This window comes from Monodon monoceros, unplaced genomic scaffold (genome assembly GCF_005190385.1).
Source record: "Monodon monoceros isolate NGI ecotype Baffin Bay Population unplaced genomic scaffold, NGI_Narwhal_1 Super_Scaffold_21, whole genome shotgun sequence".
Classification (NCBI taxonomy): Eukaryota; Metazoa; Chordata; class Mammalia; order Artiodactyla; family Monodontidae; genus Monodon; species Monodon monoceros.
This window is the reverse complement of record NW_021703778.1, coordinates 91142092-91155275: the sequence shown is the minus strand read 5'-3', so window position 1 is coordinate 91155275 and position 13184 is coordinate 91142092. Positions and strand designations below refer to the sequence as shown.

The 13184-nt window shown below is 41.0% G+C and overlaps 1 protein-coding gene and 2 non-coding genes across 3 annotated transcripts in view; 1 reads left to right on the top strand and 2 right to left on the bottom strand.

Annotated features, from left to right (window-relative positions):
* Nucleotides 1-9755: 9755 nt before the first annotated feature.
* On the bottom strand, nt 9756-9875 carry LOC114905419. Its single transcript, XR_003796245.1, has one exon. It is a non-coding gene; the product is annotated as a small nucleolar RNA SNORA26 (small nucleolar RNA).
* Nucleotides 9876-12108: 2233 nt separating this feature from the next.
* On the bottom strand, nt 12109-12190 carry TRNAS-GCU. The gene has a single exon. It is a non-coding gene; the product is annotated as a tRNA-Ser (tRNA).
* Nucleotides 12191-12557: 367 nt separating this feature from the next.
* Nucleotides 12558-13184, top strand: part of KNL1 (kinetochore scaffold 1) — a 63141-nt gene continuing 62514 nt past the window's right edge. Inside the window, exon 1 of the mRNA XM_029239818.1 lies at nt 12558-12660. The gene's annotated coding sequence lies outside the window, so the exon portion shown is untranslated. The remainder of the gene's footprint in view (nt 12661-13184) is intronic.

Here is a 13184-nt window from a genome sequence, read left to right as displayed (position 1 = left end):
TTACCATTCTAAGATATACAGTTTAGTGGTGTTTCATACATTCACAGTGATGTGCAGCCATAACCTCTTAATTAGTTCCAAAACATTTTCATCACCCAAAAGGAAACCCATACTCTTTAAATAGGTAATCCCCATTTCCTCTTCCTCCTAGCCCCTGATTCCATTAGTCAACCTTCTGTCTCTATGGATTTGCCTATTCTGGACAATTTTTACAAATGGAATCACATAATATGTGACCTTTTGTGTCTGTCATCTTTTGTTTAGCATAGTGTTTTCAGGGTTCATCCCATTTTGTTTTTTTGGCCACGCCATGTGACGTGTGGGATCCTAGTTCCCTGACCAGGGATCAAACCCGCGTCCCCGGCATTTGAAGCACGGAGTCAACCATTGGACCGCCAGGGAAGTTCCCTGAGTTCATCCAATTTATAGCACGCATCAGTACTTCATTCCTGTCTATGGCTGAATAATGTTCCATTGCATGGTTATAAACCACATTTTGTATATCCATTCATCAGTTGACGGACATTGGGTTGTTTCCACCTTTTGGCAGTTGTGAATAGTGCTGCTATGAACATTTGTATACAAGTTTTTGTTTGAATACATGTTTTCTGTTCTTTCAAGTACATACCAAGGAGTGGAATTGCTGGGTCATATGGTAATTCTGTGTTTAATTTTGGGGGAAACCACCAAACTTTCCCACAGCAGCTGAACCATTTTACATTTCCACGGGCAATGCACAAGGGTTCCAGTTTCTCTCCATTCTCACCAACACTTGTTATTTTCCATTGTTTTGATTGTAGTCATTATAGTGGGATTGAAGTATTATCTCATTGTGGTGTTTTTTTTTGTTTGTTTGTTTGTTTTTTTTTTTGCGCTACGCGGGCCTCTCACTGTTGTGGCCTCTCCTGTTGCGGAGCACAGGCTCTGGACGCGCAGGCTCAGCGGCCGTGGGTCACGAGCCCAGCCGCTCCGCAGCATGTGAGATCTTCCCAGACCGGGACACGAACCCGTGTCCCTTGCATTGGCAGGCGGACTCTCAACCACTGCACAACCAGGGAAGCCCTCTCATTGTGGTTTTGATTTGCATTTCCCTTGTAACTAATAATGTTAAACATCTTTTCATGTGCTTGTTGGACATTTGTGTATCTTCTTTGCAGAAATGTCTATTCAAATCTTTTGCCCATTTTTAATTCAGATTGGCTTGTTGTTTTTGAGTTATAAGAGTTTTTATGTATTCTGGATACAAGACCCTTAAAAGATACATGATTTGCAAATATTTTCTCCCATTCTGTAGGTTGTCTTTTTGCTTTATTGGCAGTGTCCTGTGATTCACAAAACTTTTATTTGTTTATTATTTATTATGGTAAGAACACTTAACATGAGATCTACACCTTAACAAATTTCAATGTGTACAATACGATATTGTTAACTGTAGGCATGGTGTGGTACAGCATCTGTGGAATTTAAGTATCTTGCGTAACTGAAACTTTATACTTGTTGAATAGCAGTTCCCCATGTCCCCCTGCCCCCAATCTCTGGCATCATCATTCTACTCTCTACTTCTATGTGTTTAACTATTTTAGATATCAGGAAAGAAAAACTCATTTTCCTTTACTCACAGAATACTCTACTTCAAGTATGTGGTGGTTTCCCCACATCAAGCAATTCTCTTACACAAGCTGGGTGTCCTACACTGTAACTCATCTCTGACACCATCTACCTGGAGATAGGGTCAGATGCCACAAGTTAAGGACTTGGTCCCCCAAGACTTGCCCCAACTTCAAATGCCAATGGCAAGTCCAGATTGTTACCTGTGCTTCTGACCAGCTGTGAATCAAAGGTTCCCACAACCGCCTCTTCAGGTTCAACCATTTATTAGAATGGCTCACAGAACTCAGGAAAGCAGTTTCCTTACTCAATTACTGGTTTATTACAAGGGATTTTAAAGGACAGGAAAAACAAGCAAGATGAAGAGATACACAGGGCGACGTCTGGAAGGGTTCTGAGCACAGGAGCTTCTGACACTAGAGCTCAGGTGTGCCACTCTCCAGCATGTGGATGCCTTCTTGCTCACCAACTCGGAAGCTCTCTGAACCTTGTCATTAGAGATTTTTAGGGAGGTTTCATTACCAAGGCATGACTGATTATATCATTGGCCGTTGGTTATTAAGTCAAACTCTAGCCTTTCTTTTCCAGAGGTTGGAGTTTGGTGTTGGTGCTGGAAGTTCCAGGGTTGGTTCCTCTGGCAACCAGCTCCCATCCTTAAGGGTTTTCCAAAAGTCACTGCATTAACATAAACCTTTTTTTGGCCGTGTGACAGGGCATGCAGGATCTTAGTTCCCCGACTGGGGATCCAACCCGTGTCTCCTGCAGTGGGAGTGAGGAAGGGGCATATTTTGGGGTGACATTTTGGTTTCCCTCAGCTGGATCATATGGTATTTCTGCTTTTAATTTTTTGAGGGCCCTCCATAGCGGTTGCACCATTCTACAATTCTATCAATGCACAAGGGTTCCAATTCTTTACATCCTCTCCAACACTTGTTACTTTGGTTTTTTGATAGTAGCCATTTTCATCACCCAAAAGGAAACCCATACTCTAAATAGGCCATACAAATGGCCAACAAGCATATGAAAAGATGCTCAACATCAGGACAATGCAAATCAAAACTATCAAAGATATTACCTCACACTCATTAGGATGGCACATACTGAACAGTAGTGTGGGTGGAGAAACACATTGAGTTTATATGCTTTTAGTGGTTCATACTGGTTGTTAACCACCTACTATATGCCAGACATTATTTAGTGCTGGGATACAGAAATGAATGACTAGGCTCTGCCCTGATAGAGCACATATGTTTAAGTGTGCAAAATACAAAGGGAACAGTGGACATATGGCATAATTCAGTCTGGAAGTGCCAGCACAGATTTCCCAGAGGAAGAGGCGTTTAACAATGAGTTAGAATTTGCCCAGTAGAGACATGAGAAGGATTCCAGGTAGAGGGGAAATGTAAGAGAAGGCAGGCCTATTCCAGAGCTAGAGAAGATGGAGGCGGCACCCAAGGAGAAATGTTTTGGGGACTTTTGGCCCTCTGGTCTCAGTGTATGATTCACTGTCACTGACTATGGAAGTCTTTGCATGGCTTGTATTTCAACAGGGCGCTCTGAACTACAAAGCATAGAAACAGCCAGGGTAAGACAAGATTCACATCGATCTGAGTAACTGCCCAGCTTTGTGAAAACTCTCTCTCTTTAACCTCTTATGAGCCAACCAATTCCTCTCATCACTGAGACCCTCCTTAACTCAGGAGCTCTGGTTTCTTAGGACTGGCAAAAATCAGATGCCTGGTAAAACTCATTCATTCAGCAGACATTTGAGTACCAACTGTGTATTAATTTTATACCAGACTCTGTTTATATAATGGTGAATAAGATAGATATGGTCCCTGCTGTTATGGAGTACACAGTCTGCAGTGTACAACATGATGTGGGGAAGACCAGTAAACAGTTAACATACAGGGAGGTCAATGTTCTGTGTGATGGGAGGAGAAAGGGGGCAGAGGCTATCTCCATACCTAGTCTGTTGTCTTCCAGGGTTCTGAATGGGAACATTAACCTTTGCCCATTTTCTTTCCCTCTCTAGTCCTGTTTGTCTTATTTGCATTCTTTTAGTCAGCTTCAGCGGTTCTTGAAGTAAGGATACATGGATGGGCTTGATAGGGTCCCTGGATCTCTTGAAATTGTATGCAAAATTTTCTGTATGCATATATTTTTCTGAGGAGTCTATGTATTTCAACAAATCCTTCAAATCTGCATTGTCTAATACTAGCCATGTGTGGTGATTTAAATTAATTAAGACTAAATAAAATTTAATATGCAATTATTCACTTGCACTAGCCACATTTCCAATGTCCAATTCACTTGGTCTATTGCACAGCACATGTGGAGAGCACTTCTATCATCACACGAAGTTCTGTTGAGCAGCATTACTTCAGTCTCTATTGAAAACAAAAATCCCTGACTACCATGACTCCACTAGTCTGCAGACACTTAAGAAACAGGGGTTTTGTGTGTGTGTGTACGTGCACATGCATGTGTACTTCCACCTTCCACATGCTAGTCAAGTAATTGGTCTCTGTGTCAGTCAGTTACTGTGCTAGGTGCTAGAACAGTTGTACAGAATCTGTGAAAAAGTTATTGCCCTTAAGGAGCTCAGGTTGAATCCAGTTGATCTTTCCTCTAGTTAACAGTTGGCTGGACTTGAATGTATTTTTTTCCCCTTGTAAAATGTTACCCTTTTTGTTTATTTATTTTTAATTTATTTGTTTTTGGCTGCATTGGGTCTTCATTGTTGCGCATGGGCTTTCTCTAGCTGTGGCGAGCAGGGACTACTCTCATTGCGGTGCGCGGGCTTCTCATGGCAGTGGCTTCTCTTGTTGCAGAGCACAGGCTCTAGGCACGCGGGCTTCAGTAGTTGTAGCACATGGTCTCAGTAGTTGTGGCTTGTGGGCTCTAGGGCCCAGGGCCAGCAGTTGTGGTGCATGGGCTTAGTTGCTCCGTGGCATGTGGGATCTTCCCGGACCAGGGCTCGAACCCATGTCCCCTGCATTGGCAGGTGGATTCTTAACCAGTGCACCATCAGCGAAGCCCATGGTACCCTTTTTAAAAATTTAATTTTTATTATAGCCCCCCTCTCCTTACCCCTACTCTGGAGGTAACTACTATTAATAATTAAATGGTCTTTTTATGGACTGTTTTCTCTTCATAGATACATAAATCTATCTGTATTTTAAAATAAAAATGGGATCATGCCTTACAAATTTTTCTGCAAGTTGCTTTTCTCTAGGACTTTTAAAAAGTAATAGCTGCCTTGTGTTCCATTGTGTGACTACACCGTACTTTAATCCATCCCCTATTGTTGAAATTTTAGGTATTTGCAGTTTTTCATTATTACAATCTATAGTGAACATCCTTATATCCTTTCACACTTGTACACAGTGCTTCTGTAGAACAAATTTTTAGTATAATTGCGGAGTCGATAGCTTTAAATACTGATTGATAGGTAATACCATACTACCCTCCAAAAAGATTAAACCAATTTACATTCCCATCTGTAAGTAGTGTGAGAGGTAGAGGCAAAGGCAGCTGAATGTAGTGACTGAAACGGCTGGTTAGGCAACTGCATTTTCAAGTTTGGCTTTAGTTCCAGCTGTGTGTTGTAATCATGGGTTTCCCAGAAGGTCTGTATCTCTCAATGGATGACCTAGGTTTGCTTGGGTTAGTCTTGCTCCCAAAGGCTTAGTTTAGAGAAAATGGACTCATTTCAAAGCCTCTTTAGGCTTTGGATCACTGGTCCTCAGGGCTGAGGATTTTCTAGAGCACAGAATTACTGAAAACATATTATTGAATTATTGAAAATGGAAGCAGAGTAGCTTAATGAATGTGACCAGGTTTGGGATGGATAAGTTTATTGGAGTCAGAGGTATCAACACCGAGGCACTCATTCTGCTTAGAACACTGCTTTGCACATGGCAAACAATATTGTCTATGATTATGACTATTGCTTTCCTCCCCTCCAAACCCTCTGTGTACCCTCCTTTTCCTTTCATTTGAAGCTTGTCCATGTTTTCAAAACTGTAACATTTTTATCAGCCATTAACCACATCAAAACAGTTAAGAATTGCCTACTAAAGTTGACCAGTGATTCCACTTGTAACTATACACCTAGAGGAAACACTTGTATATGTACCCCAGAAGGCATGTATAAAAACATCCACAGCAGCATTCTTTTTTATTTTTAAATACATTTTATTTATTTATTTGTTTTTCGCTGCCTTGGGTCTTCGTTGCTGCGTGCGGGCTTTCCTAGTTGCGGCGAGCGGGGGCTACTCTTTGTTGTGGTGCGCGGGCTTCTCAGTGCGGTGGCTTCTCTTGTGGTGGAGCACGGGCTCTAGGCACGCAGGCTCAGTAGTTGTGGCGCACGGGCTTAGTTGCTCAGCGGCACGTGGGATCTTCCCGGGCCAAGGCTTGAGCCCGTGTGACCTGCATTGGCAGGTGGATTCTTAACCACTGCGCCACCAGGGAAGCCCCAGGTCAGCAGATATTTTGTTGCTCTTCTTACCTGTATTTTTGTTGAAATTCTTTCCCCTTTCTTTCCTCCCCTTCCCTTCCTTCCTTCTTTCCTTCTTCATCTTTTTCGCTTCCTCCCTCCCTCCCTTCCTTCCTTTGCCAGAAATTCTTTCTGTTAGCAAAGCAAAGAATGACTTGGTTGTGATATACTATATGCAGTTTCACAGTCAGATATGATATTCTATGAATGGGACTTTAAAGGTCAGAAGTACCCTCCGCCCTTCACTATCACTTACTTTAGAAATAATATCCTTTGCAGCTCACTGCTGAGCAGCCTAGCACGTGAACAGGAGCACAAGCTCTGGGGCCAGGCTGCCTGTTCAAATCCTGGCCCTTCCACTTATCATAGCTTTGAGCAGATTACCAATTTCTCTGTGGTTCACTTTCCTCAGGTTTAAAATGAGGGTTTTATATATATAAATGAGGGTTTTATATATATATATATATATATATATATATATATATAGCAGCATTCTTATAATAGCAAAAAACTGGAGACAACTGAAGTATCTGTCCATAAGACAATGGATAGATAATTATATATTCAGATAATTGTATAATAAGCAGCAGTAAAAATGAATGAATTATATGGATAAAACAGTGTTGAGTGAAAGAAGTCACAGATGAATGATTCCATTTATATAAAATTCAAAAACAGACAAGACAAATATATATTCCTAAAATGTTATATATATGTATGTATGTATATGTATATATGTATATTTGGTAAAGAAAAGTAAAAGGATGAATAACACAAAATTCAGTGAAGTAGTTTTCTCTTTGGTGGGAGGATGCGAGCAGGGAGGGGCACACAGGAAGCTTCAAAGGTCCTAGTAATATTCCATTTCTTTAGCTGGGTTGTATATAAATTGTACTGGTTTTATGCTTTTAAACTATACATACACAATATATTACATGTATGTATTATATCATTGTATGTATAATACCTTTCAAGGTAAAAAAAAATTTTTTAATCGTTAAAAGATCTCTCTCTTTCTTTTTTTAATCTTTGGTTATCTCTGAAATAGTGATTCTCCTGGTCACCCACTGCACAACTCCCAAGGTCTATTTGACCTCCATGCAGCTGGTGGGTACCACTCCCAAGTGCCTCGGCCATGGGTCGCTTTCACCAGCGATGGAAAAAGAGCACCATATGTCTGGAATTTTGGAGACAGTAATGATAAGCAATATATAATAATTTGCAAAAGTGACTGACCACTTTAATATGCCTTAGCAGATTCAAATAATGCTTCTTTATCATAACAGAGCTGAGAGATCTAAAAGCAGTTTAGAGTTTTGGTATTCTAGATTTGGCATACTTTCAGACACAAAGAGAGCCCTGTGCATTGCATTTCCTAACACTTTATTAATGTGACATCTAGACACAAAATTCTTGAAAATACTTCATTAATTCAAGTAAACAATAAATGATACAATTTTTCTGGTTCTTTTTTCTTGTAAACTTTCCAACATTTGAACTGGAGTAAGAATAGCTTTATATTTCATCCTAAATGCTAAATTGTCCAGAATCAGAATTGAGGCAAAATTATAAGGATTAAGAATTTTACAAGCAAAGGAATGTTAAAGATTGCCAGAAAATCACCAGAAGCTAGAAAAGAGATGTGGAACAGATTCACTCTCACAGCCCTCAGATGGAACCAACCCTATTGACACCTTGATCTCAGACTTCCAGTCCTCAGAGCTATGAGATAATTTCTGTTGTTTAAGCCAAAAGAAAAATAAAATTAAGTCCTACATCATGGGCTAAAATAAAGGTTGCCTCTGTTACTTGCTGGGTTATACCAAAAAATGATTACTGATAGTCACTGAAAGGAGAGTTGATTTTAAGTGATCCTTGTAGTGAGTACATAGAAACTACTGTCAAGGAGCTATTTCAGTTTTCTGAAAGCAAAATTTTATTTTAGGTGTCAAGTTTCTATATTATTCAAGTATTTAAAAATCAGAATTTAAAATCTATATCTGTATTAGCTATCAACAGAAAGTTGATCATTGAGATGACTTGGAATTGTTACTGGTCTGTTGTTATCACTCAGTACGCTGTCATAGTTCAGAACAAATATAGCCTTCATTTGTCCGTCGTAACTTTCTAAGCATTAACTGAAGGCATCTGATCTAGAATTGATAAATGTAAATTAAAAGATTCAGGTAAAAATACTTAAGAAAGTCAGAATCTTTGAGAAAGCCACAGGGGAAAAAAGTGCTTAGAGTCAATGACCTTTTATTTAGCCCAAAGAGAAATATGAAAAACTTACTACTCCATAGTACCAAAATCAGAAAAGAAATTATTGCTTCTAACTCCATGGAATCATCAGTCATGTCCTCAGGTCCTTCATCCATTAATTTCACCTACTGAAGTTGGGTTTGACCCAGTTTTACTTCATTCTGGAGATTTCAAATGAATATTTGAAATTTGAAATCTGGGGCATTGCTCATCCTCACTGTGATGAGGAGAGGTGTATGTAAGTGGTTCTTGCTTGCTATCTATCCATAGCTATCTTTGCAGAAGATACAAAGCATGGGATATAAGCAAGTGTTATTCCCCCTTTCCCCTGGTCTATTGGCATTTATTCACTTTGTCTTCCTGAAGAAGTTTACTATAAACTAGATTTCAATTTTTGCTCTATCGATCTTCAATATCGATCTACTAAACAAAACTAAATATTGTTTAGTTTTCAGCTTAGTAGGCATTCCCAGAAGTTGTTATGGCAACATGGATGTTTTCATATGATAGCATGCAGCTGAGGGAATAATTTGAGGAAAAAATAAGTTTTGAGTTGATGTTGCAGACTCAGAGAAGAATGCCTGGATTCATTCTTGAACTTCTCCAGGTCTTGTCACAACTGTCTTCCCAGAGATGATTCCCAGTGGGACCATACTTCCTAATGGTAAGGAACAGAATGAATTCACTTCTGATATTGCCTGCCTCTCAAAACCAATCTTTGTTAAGTCTTGCAGCCCTGGGTCTGAGTTTCTCTTGTAAGAGTTAAGAAACAAACTGGAGGCACACCAAAAAAAAAAAAAAAAATCCTGGATTTCACTTCTTCCTTCAGAGATTTGTCCATGAGGGCTGCTGACACATAAGGATCTGCCCAGGCAGCAGACCATCACCAAGTAAACACTGGACAGTTCTTCCCAGAGCACCTCATTCTCCAGAGAGAATGGGTCTTCTTGAAGCTGGACTCAGAGAATGAAGATCCATTCCCTGGCACCGAAGTAACAGGAGAGCTGGAATATCTTGGTAATGCATCTGGCTGTGCAATGGTTCTTTTTCTCCTGGTCTTCCAGAGGTGAGAGGTCCTGCAATAGTTCAGGATAGGACTTGTGAAGAACCCTGGTGTTGATGGAGAATGATTTCCTTGAGCTGTGGTTTGTTGACAAATTTGGGGGAGTAATGGGGATATTTCAAAACGTATGAGCCATTCAGGCAGAACTATCTTGTCCAAGTCTTCAGTTGCAGCTTCTCCAGTAGATGGCGCCTCTAACACTTTACTGCCTTCCTTCATTACATTGATAAATTTTTCTCCATTACTACTAATCCAAGTCCCCACACCCCTGGCCTCAGGCTTTTAAATAAACTGGCATGTTGTTAATCCTTTTTTTTTCCCAGCTGTGACTCCAGACAGGATTCAAGAGGAGTTTTACAATCTTTTCTCTGGGTTTTAAAGAGACTTACTTTACCCTTCTGTGTTAGCCTGAATCCTTTTGATTCTCTCAGAAACAGGTAAAATAAGCACAGTTCTTATACATGAAGAGATCAAAGAAATGCAAAAACTGGGACTGTCATAACAAGACTTACTGTAAGCATGAGCTTTGTCCAGAGAGAGCAAGGCCTAGTTGAGAGGAAGGTTAAGATCAATGTCTTGAGGGCACTTCAGAAAAATCTCTCAGGGGCTCTTAACCTTTTTTGTGACATAGATCTTTGGTAGTCTGGTAAAGCCTATGGGTCCCTTCTCAGAATATTGTTTTTAAATGAATAAAATTAAGTTTGTTGTAATAGACAGTCAACCAGTTAAGTTGGAATACAGCTATCAAAATAGTTCAGAAATCTGTGATATAATACCAAGTGAAGCAGAAACAGAAAGACAAATACCATATGATATCACTTACATGTGGAATCTAATGTAACATATATGTGGAATCTATGACACGAATGAACTTATCTACGAAACAGAAGCAGACTCACAGACATAGAGAGAATAGAGTTGTGGTTGCTAAGGGGGAAGAGGGGTGGGGAGGGATGGATTGGAAGGTTGGGATTAGCAGATGCAAACTATTATATATAGAATGGATAAACAACAAGGTCCTATTGTATAGCACAGGGAACTATATTCAATATCCTCTGATAAACCATGATGGAAAAGAATTTGAAAAAGAATGTATATATACATATAACTGAATCACTTTACAGCAGAAATTAACACAACATTGTAAATCAACTATACTTTAATAAAATAAATTTTAAAATTAAAAAAATCTGTGATCTAATAGTATAATGCATGTACTTTCTTATGAATGCATAAATTTACAAGATCTAATGGCAGGTCCAACAACTACCATTATCTTGAAGTAGTAGTAATGAGCATAAAGCAGTAACAGTAATGTGATATAACATTATCTGTTATTTCTACTGGTGACAAAAATCACGGGTAAGGTTAATATTACTGTAGTTTGCTGCTTATCTTTATTGAAGGAAGTGCTTTCAATTAGAGATGAATGAAAATAAAGCTGCAGTTTTTTCCCCAACGAAGTAACCAATTGAATTCCATCCATGGACCCCTTGGGAGTGTGTAGAATCCCGGTAGAAACACCTCCTAGCAGCAGAGTGGTGAATGGATTACAGAGCAAGGCTGAAGGCAGGTACTGGGGTGACCCTCAGTCCTCAGCCCAGGCAGGTATCAACATTCCCAAGGGATTTGGATTGACAAGGAGGAGCCACTGGAGCCTGAATTCCACCCTGAGGGCTAAGAACTTTGCTGAAGACACCTGCCCGGTGCCAGGTTCTGGGATACCGTACACTGCAGAGAGAATGTGTAAACCATCACCGCAAGGGATTGATGAGCACTTTTTACTAATTTCCAGCACCACATAGGATGATGTTAAGAGCCACCAGAGTTCGACAGACTTGGGTTACAATGCCTTTTCTGCAATTACAGAAGCTGTATAACCTTGGGCAAGTTTATCTTTCAGTGTCCTCATTTATAAAATGGAGTAATAAAAATGTTTATCGTGATCACAGGGTTATGGTTAATTAAAGTGCTGTAATTCATTGTGTTGCCTGTAGATAAATACTGGATAAATGAAGGTTGTTAAATGTGAGTTGAATGAATCTGCCCGATGACCTTTCAAGAGGGGAATCTATTTCTACTCCCTGTTTTTCCCTCTTTGCTTAAATCCAAGAGAGGAATTAAGACCTTCTCCTTTGGGAAGGTAGACGTTCAGTCTCTGGCTTCTAGATACTACCAAGTTTCCACGTGTTGTCAACATCTTTTTAATGTCGAATACTTTTCTTGAACACCTGCAGCCTGCTGGGGGCTGGAAGAGAATCCTCAACACTGTCTCGCGGTAGCTTTTGAAGTGAAAACCCTGGGGTAAGAATCCACAGTAACTGAAGTTCCTCAATCAGGAGCTGGGTTAATTAATATTGACCAGACCACAACTGGAACATATGGGAACAGTAATAATCGTGGAATTCTATGCACTGTTGTTTACTTCATTAAAAAGACATTAAATCCATTTTATAATTAAACTCCGAATCCCAGGAAATGTCTCTTTCCCAACTTTTTCTTTATCTGCGAGGTCACAATGCTCCCGAACCCTTCTTTCAAAGATTCAAACAGGAGGTTAATTGTGCTAGAGTAAATTGACTAGTAAATCATTCCTGGAACAAATATTCAACTGTTTCCATTCCGCAAGCAAATTTACGTTTATCTGTTCAAAACAGAAGCAAAAACAGTTCCTCGACGAGGATGGGATTCGAACCCACGCGTGCAGAGCACAATGGATTAGCAGTCCATCGCCTTAACCACTCGGCCACCTCGTCCCCGAAACCTCCTCCTTCCTGCTAGCTATAGGGAGCAAAACTAGGGGGATGTGACGCAATGTGATAGAAGCCGCCATTTTGTACGGAAGCAAAGCTCCTATCCTTTTGATAGCAAGAAATCAAAAGAAGATGGCCGCTCCCATACTGTGGGGGATCTACAATGGGAATGGACAAAGGAAAATTCGGTAGAAAATGAGATAACCTTGAAAGAAATAAAATCGGCATACAGGTTGCAAAGGAAGTTTGATTAAAGGAGTCTTAGGAAGGCTCTGGAGCCTAAGGGGCGGGGCCCACGCGTTGAGCGGTTTTGCGCATGCGCTCCAACTAGGCGGTTAGATTTGAATGCTTCACTGAGGCCGTCTGGGTGTTGTGAGGTGACGTCGAGGGGTGGCGGTGAGGTTCCTCCCTGAGAAGCGTGCGGACGCCAAACAAGTCTGAGGAGAATTTCTCAAGCAGTTGGGCCGCGGCGGGTAACTTTCGGCCTGGGCTTCGCGCGGAGGGATTTAGGTTTTGTCTGAGCGGTCTGAAGGCCCCGCGGTGGGAGGTGGGGGACACTCCTACAGCCAAACTGCCTCGGAGCTCGCTGGGCTTAGGTACAGACGCTTCTCCGCGGGCGCGGCGCTCTTTTTTTCCTCACCTCGGCCTGCACATGTGCCGCCTCCCTCCTCCCTAGCAGTCTCCGTCCACACCTGGGCCCCACGGCGAGGGGGACCCGGCTCGCTGGCCCGCGGCGTCCCGGCCCGCGGCGCCCCGCCCCGCCATCTTCTGTCAAGGTTCCGGTACTCTTCCTCGCACCCCAGTTTCTTTTCCTTGGGGAACTCGCGGCTGTTCGCACTTCTCACTCAATCTTTTCTTAGCTATAAATGAAATGACAGCAATAAGTGATTTTAAACTCTCGGCTTATGGTTTATTTACAATGTCTGATCGAGTGTTAGCAGCACTGAGCAGATTTTGGGTTTCCGGCGGATGTAATAACATAAATAAAGCCAATATT